At 46.8% G+C, this 7,500-nt stretch overlaps 1 protein-coding gene across 1 annotated transcript in view; it reads left to right on the top strand.

Annotated features, from left to right (window-relative positions):
* LOC307128130 (transcriptional repressor p66-alpha-like) overlaps positions 1-7,500 on the top strand; it is a 42,571-nt gene that overhangs the window by 11,364 nt on the left and 23,707 nt on the right.

Raw genomic sequence — 7,500 nt, 5'->3', positions numbered from 1 at the left:
TCTCACACACATCTGGGGGAGAGACCTGTCTCACACACATCTGGGGGAGAGACCTGTCTCACACACATCTGGGGGAGAGACCTGTCTCACACACATCTGGGGGAGATACCTGTCTCACACACATCTGGGGGAGAGACCTGTCTCACACACATCTGGGGGAGAGACCTGTCTCACACACATCTGGGGGAGAGACCTGTCTCACACACATCTGGGGGAGATACCTGTCTCACACACATCTGGGGGAGAGACCTGTCTCACACACATCTGGGGGAGAGACCTGTCTCTCACACATCTGGGGGAGATACCTGTCTCACACACATCTGGGGGAGAGACCTGTCTCACACACATCTGGGGGAGAGACCTGTCTCACACACATCTGGGGGAGAGACCTGTCTCACACACATCTGGGGGAGAGACCTGTCTCACACACATCTGGGGGAGAGACCTGTCTCACACACATCTGGGGGAGATACCTGTCTCACACACATCTGGGGGAGAGACCTGTCTCACACACATCTGGGGGAGATACCTGTCTCACACACATCTGGGGGAGATACCTGTCTCACACACATCTGGGGGAGAGACCTGTCTCACACACATCTGGGGGAGATACCCGTCTCACACACATCTGGGGGAGATACCCGTCTCACACACATCTGGGGGAGAGACCTGTCTCACACACATCTGGGGGAGATACCTGTCTCACACACATCTGGGGGAGATACCTGTCTCACACACATCTGGGGGAGAGACCTGTCTCACACACATCTGGGGGAGAGACCTGTCTCACACACATCTGGGGGAGAGACCTGTCTCACACACATCTGGGGGAGATACCTGTCTCACACACATCTGGGGGAGATACCTGTCTCACACACATCTGGGGGAGATACCTGTCTCACACACATCTGGGGGAGATACCCGTCTCACACACATCTGGGGGAGATACCCGTCTCACACACATCTGGGGGAGATACCTGTCTCACACACATCTGGGGGAGATACCTGTCTCACACACATCTGGGGGAGAGACCTGTCTCACACACATCTGGGGGAGAGACCTGTCTCACACACATCTGGGGGAGATACCTGTCTCACACACATCTGGGGGAGAGACCTGTCTCACACACATCTGGGGGAGATACCTGTCTCACACACATCTGGGGGAGAGACCTGTCTCACACACATCTGGGGGAGATACCTGTCTCACACACATCTGGGGGAGAGACCTGTCTCACACACATCTGGGGGAGAGACCTGTCTCACACACATCTGGGGGAGAGACCTGTCTCACACACATCTGGGGGAGAGACCTGTCTCACACACATCTGGGGGAGAGACCTGTCTCACACACATCTGGGGGAGAGACCTGTCTCACACACATCTGGGGGAGATACCTGTCTCACACACATCTGGGGGAGATACCTGTCTCACACACATCTGGGGGAGATACCTGTCTCACACACATCTGGGGGAGATACCCGTCTCACACACATCTGGGGGAGATACCCGTCTCACACACATCTGGGGGAGATACCCGTCTCACACACATCTGGGGGAGATACCCGTCTCACACACATCTGGGGGAGATACCCGTCTCACACACATCTGGGGGAGATACCCGTCTCACACACATCTGGGGGAGATACCCGTCTCACACACATCTGGGGGAGATACCCGTCTCACACACATCTGGGGGAGAGACCCGTCTCACACACATCTGGGGGAGATACCCGTCTCACACACATCTGGGGGAGATACCCGTCTCACACACATCTGGGGGAGATACCCGTCTCACACACATCTGGGGGAGATACCTGTCTCACACACATCTGGGGGAGATACCTGTCTCACACACATCTGGGGGAGATACCTGTCTCACACACATCTGGGGGAGATACCCGTCTCACACACATCTGGGGGAGATACCCGTCTCACACACATCTGGGGGAGATACCCGTCTCACACACATCTGGGGGAGATACCTGTCTCACACACATCTGGGGGAGATACCCGTCTCACACACATCTGGGGGAGATACCCGTCTCACACACATCTGGGGGAGAGACCCGTCTCACACACATCTGGGGGAGAGACCCGTCTCACACACATCTGGGGGAGATACCCGTCTCACACACATCTGGGGGAGATACCTGTCTCACACACATCTGGGGGAGATACCCGTCTCACACACATCTGGGGGAGATACCCGTCTCACACACATCTGGGGGAGATACCCGTCTCACACACATCTGGGGGAGATACCCGTCTCACACACATCTGGGGGAGATACCCGTCTCACACACATCTGGGGGAGATACCCGTCTCACACACATCTGGGGGAGATACCCGTCTCACACACATCTGGGGGAGATACCCGTCTCACACACATCTGGGGGAGATACCCGTCTCACACACATCTGGGGGAGATACCCGTCTCACACACATCTGGGGGAGATACCCGTCTCACACACATCTGGGGGAGAGACCCGTCTCACACACATCTGGGGGAGATACCCGTCTCACACACATCTGGGGGAGATACCCGTCTCACACACATCTGGGGGAGATACCCGTCTCACACACATCTGGGGGAGATACCCGTCTCACACACATCTGGGGGAGATACCCGTCTCACACACATCTGGGGGAGATACCCGTCTCACACACATCTGGGGGAGATACCCGTCTCACACACATCTGGGGGAGATACCCGTCTCACACACATCTGGGGGAGATACCTGTCTCACACACATCTGGGGGAGATACCTGTCTCACACACATCTGGGGGAGATACCTGTCTCACACACATCTGGGGGAGAGACCTGTCTCACACACATCTGGGGGAGATACCCGTCTTCAGGGTTAGAACATCTCATGATTTCCTCCCGTCTCATCCCAGATCTTCATGTCTTTCTCTCTTCAGTGGAAAAGAAATGCAGGATTTTTCTGCTCATAATGGACTTCAATGGGAGTAAATGTGGCCGATGATCAGACTCTATTCCACGTCTGGAAAATGTGTCCGTCGGTTCCCATTGAAGTCCATTGTGTGCCTGGAATGATCCTCAAAAAAGTGACGAGAGAAAGAGGTGAACATCTGGGATGAGATGGAGTGAGGGAATCATCAGGAGAAGTGAATCCTGATCCTCTAAGGCCTTAAGAAAGTCTTAAAGGGTTTTTTTCTAGGCTTGGTTGTGTTTATGCGGCGCAGTATAACATGACTTAATACTTCTTTTTTTTTTAAATGCCCTATTTTTCTTATATTTTCCCTTTCTCCCACACGCTGTCTCCACTGTTGAACGGCTGGTTTGCTTCCTGCTTCTGTGAAGCCCCTCCCTCTGGTCTTAGATTGGTCAGATGTAGTTTGTAGTTCTGCATCAGCTCTCTCTCTTTCGTAATGACTGCGGCGTGGCCCCGCCCACTTTGTTGCGTGTTCGCGTGGCCAGTGTTTGTTAATAGCAGGTGTTCATGATGTCACCAACCCGGGAAGAAGCTTGTTGTAGTCCAAACCGGCCATTTTTGTAGGCAATAAACTGCCATAACTTTAAAAGACAATATCCATGTGCATTGCACTTTCAGCGCTGTAACTTTACAGATACTGCTTATGCTCAAGCAGCAACATTACACACTAACTAAAGTTAAAAAAGTGACATCGCATGCAACCACCCCTTTAAAGTCAACATCATGGCATTAGATCAGCGCCCTATGATTTCTGTAATACGGAAAATAAGTACGGAATATGGGGTCCCAGGACGGGGGAACATTTTGTTCATTTTATATTTAAATACATGAATCTGGTGCGTTTTGACAGCAAAATTAAGTGACTAGATACATGAAGAAATGTATTTTTTTGTAAACAATTTTGTATATTAGTAGTCATTAATTAACTGGTTGCATAGATATGGATGGTGATGGTTTAGGGCACATAAATGAGTTCATAAATGGTAAAACATGTAGAGTATGCATTCAAACCATCCAAAATATGTAGCAAAAGAGGTTTCCTTCGTTATCTTATTTCTAGAATAATTAGTGGGGGCCTGTAATACATATTTATTATCAGAGGTGGAAAGAGTTACAAAATATTCTACTCAAGTAAAAACTTCAATGAAATTTTACTTAAGTAGAAGTAAAAGTACTTGTCTAAAAATGTACTCAAGTAAAAGTAAAAAGTAGTTCATTTAAAATGTACTCAGAGTAAAAGTTACTGAGTTACTTTTGTAACAGCGTGTAGGGTTATAATAGAATGAGATTTTCACGATATGGAAACAGTTTCACAGCATCACGGTATTAATTATTTAATAAATAAACTGTATTATTAAATTATGACTATTATTATCACCAGTTAAAATGGCCTTTAATTAATGAAAACGATGAATAATGCTTTATTATAACAAACTTTTTTTAATTAAAACTTCAATAAAACATGTCTAATGAACTAAATAAATTATTATGAATTAGATTAACAACTTTAAGAATAATAGAGTCCTAAGACATTTATCTTTTTATGATTTAATACAAATACATTACCAAAACGTTGGTAATCAAATAAAATGTAACAAATGTTTTTTGGGCAAAGCGCTGCTGTTTTACTAAATTAAACCATGGATTTAAAAATATATTCTTAAATAATGTTTAAATGATGTAATATTAGTATTGTTGTTATTACTATTATTATTTTGACAAGTATTCTATAGGCCTACAATAGTAATATCTTTCTGGCACAATTTCATCTAGTTAAACCGTTTATTTTGACGGGTGTTAGTGAGGATCTATTTCAGGGAAGATCTGTTTCAGAGTGTATTTGATAATGGCTTTCAATCAAATAAAATGATGAAGATGTTCATTAGAGGGTCTCAGATCAGCTCTGGAAATGTTTATACTGTATGTTCATGCCCAAATATGTTTTTTGAGACGTTAAACACCACGAGCATCGCGTAGGCTAGTAGATGAAGCGGCGCTGCTCATTCACACAGATCATATATTCATATAGCAGTGTTTTGAGCTTTAATATTCTCAGACCATGTCGTGATTTGATTTATTGTACAGCTTTACTGTCGTGTTTTACGTGACATCTGCGTTATACTGTAATTCCGGGATTCCCTCCGCATCACAGAAATCATTCGGCCTGAAGTTATAAACGTATCCGCACAGAGGGATGGTTTTCCCCAACATGTTCTATGCGTTTCCTCCTTTACATCAAATTTGTTTTACTAATTTGATATCCTTCAGGACAACACATGGCTATTTTTTGTCTATATCCAAAGTTTGTTCCGCGTTTCCGCATCGCCTTTTGTATTATTTATTTTTACTCAGTAACGGATGTGGTTTAAAATGTAGCGAAGTACAATACCTAAAACAAAACATACTTAAGTAAAAGTAAAATTACTGATTTTTAAAACTACTTAAAAAAGTAGAAGTGTGCAGAAAAACTACTCAATTACAGTAACATTAGTAAATGTAATCCGTTACTTTCCACCTCTGTTTATTATGTACACATTTACTAGGGGTGTAACTGAGATTCCTCATGGTTCAGTCTGTGTGTGCTTTAATCAGGGAAAAAAGAACTACTGTCAAATAAAAAAAAATAAAATAAAAACAACTAATCTAATACACAACCGCACAGAGCAAAGATACTAATAAAATACACTGTGCTTTTCTAGTAGGTCTGACATTAGTTCTCAGGTCCAGAAATTGAATATCAGTGATCAAATGTAAAATAGCATTGCATATTTGACGCATATTTTGAAAAGCTAGAGCGGTGATGTTTGATGAACATTAAACACAGACAGCAGGAATATTAGTTTACTAATTATATTAGTCATGTTTTGTGTGAATTTGTCCGTTTAAGCGCAAGACTCGAAAGAGAACCCAACATTTGCGCACTATCTAAGATGCGTGCCTAAAATTAAATATTAATAAATCAATGCACTTTAAAAGATTAGTTTTGGTAAAAAAAAACGCTAGAACTACTAGTAAAGAATTAATACTGACAAGTCCAACAACAACATATTACATTCCGACTCTGATGGAGTGGGGGGGGCCCCCCTCTGGCCCCGCCCCTGGTCCTGCCCCCCTCTTCTGGCCCCGCCCCTGGTCCTGCCCCCCTCCTCTGGCCCCGCCCCTGGTCCTGCCCCCTCCTCTGGCCCCGCCCCTGGTCCTGCCCCCCCGCCTCTGGCCCCGCCCCTGGTCCTGCCCCCCACCCCTGGTCCTGCCCCCCTCCTCTGGCCCCGCCCCTGGTCCTGCCCCCCTCCTCTGGCCACGCCCCTGGTCCTGCCCCCCTCCTCTGGCCCCGCCCCTGGTCCTACCCCCCCTCCTCTGGCCACGCCCCTGGTCCTGCCCCTCTCCTCTGGCCACGCCCCTGGTCCTACCCCCCCTTCTCTGGCCCCGCCCCTGGTCCTGCCCCCCTCCTCTGGCCCCGCCCCTGGTCCTACCCCCCCTTCTCTGGCCCCGCCCCTGGTCCTGCCCCCCTCCTCTGGCCCCGCCCCTGGTCCTACCCCCCTTCTCTGGCCCCGCCCCTGGTCCTGCCCCCCTCCTCTGGCCCCGCCCCTGGTCCTACCCCCCTTCTCTGGCCACGCCCCTGGCCCTGCCCCCCCTCCTCTGCAATCAAAGTGAAACACAGTAAAGACGAATTAATAAATATTTGTTCATCTGAGATATTTTTAATAAATATACGGTAATATAATAATGTATATTAATAGTTACTTTAATTATTTAAATGTTTGGTTAAATCAATATGTGTTTACCTGCATGTCATGTGACCAATAACCAGTCATTTCACAGAATTTGTCATTTTTGTTGATGAATAAGTAAAAAGATCAGTGCACTTAAAGGTCAGTGTGTAAGTTTTAGCGGCGTCTAGTGGTGAGGTTGTGAACTGCACCCCATCCCTTTCAGAGCACATAGAGAAGCTACGGTGGCCCACACAGGACACAGATGCCGTCGTCTGAGACAGCAGAGAGTAGCTAGCGCTCTGGAGAAATATGACGCCACAAAATGGCGGCTTCAATCAAAATGGCGGCTTTGAATTTAATCAATTACACATGCTTTCTGATTATTAAAATCCAATTAAACCACTAAAATGGAGTCCAGAAAACAGAATTTGATAAAAATAAAATGGAATTTGGGAAGTATTTCATAAGGCATGTCATTTTTGTTAAACTGTTAATAAATTGTATAAGTTTCATGATTTCAATTAATTAGCCATGCGTAACCCTGACCCTGAGATATGACCCTGAGATCTGACCCTGACCCTGAGATATGACCCTGAGATATGACCCTGAGATATGACCCTGAGATCTGACCCTGAGATCTGACCCTGAGATCTGACCCTGACCCTGAGATCTGACCCTGACCCTGAGATCTGACCCTGAGATCTGACCCTGAGATCTGACCCTGAGATCTGACCCTGAGATCTGACCCTGACCCTGAGATCTGACCCTGACCCTGAGATCTGACCCTGAGATCTGACCCTGACCCTGAGATCTGACCCTGAGATATGAC

This window comes from Gobio gobio (assembly GCF_949357685.1).
Source record: "Gobio gobio genome assembly, chromosome: 6".
Classification (NCBI taxonomy): domain Eukaryota; kingdom Metazoa; phylum Chordata; class Actinopteri; order Cypriniformes; family Gobionidae; genus Gobio; species Gobio gobio.
Note: the sequence above shows the minus strand (reverse complement) of the source record. Positions and strands in the feature narration are given on the sequence as shown.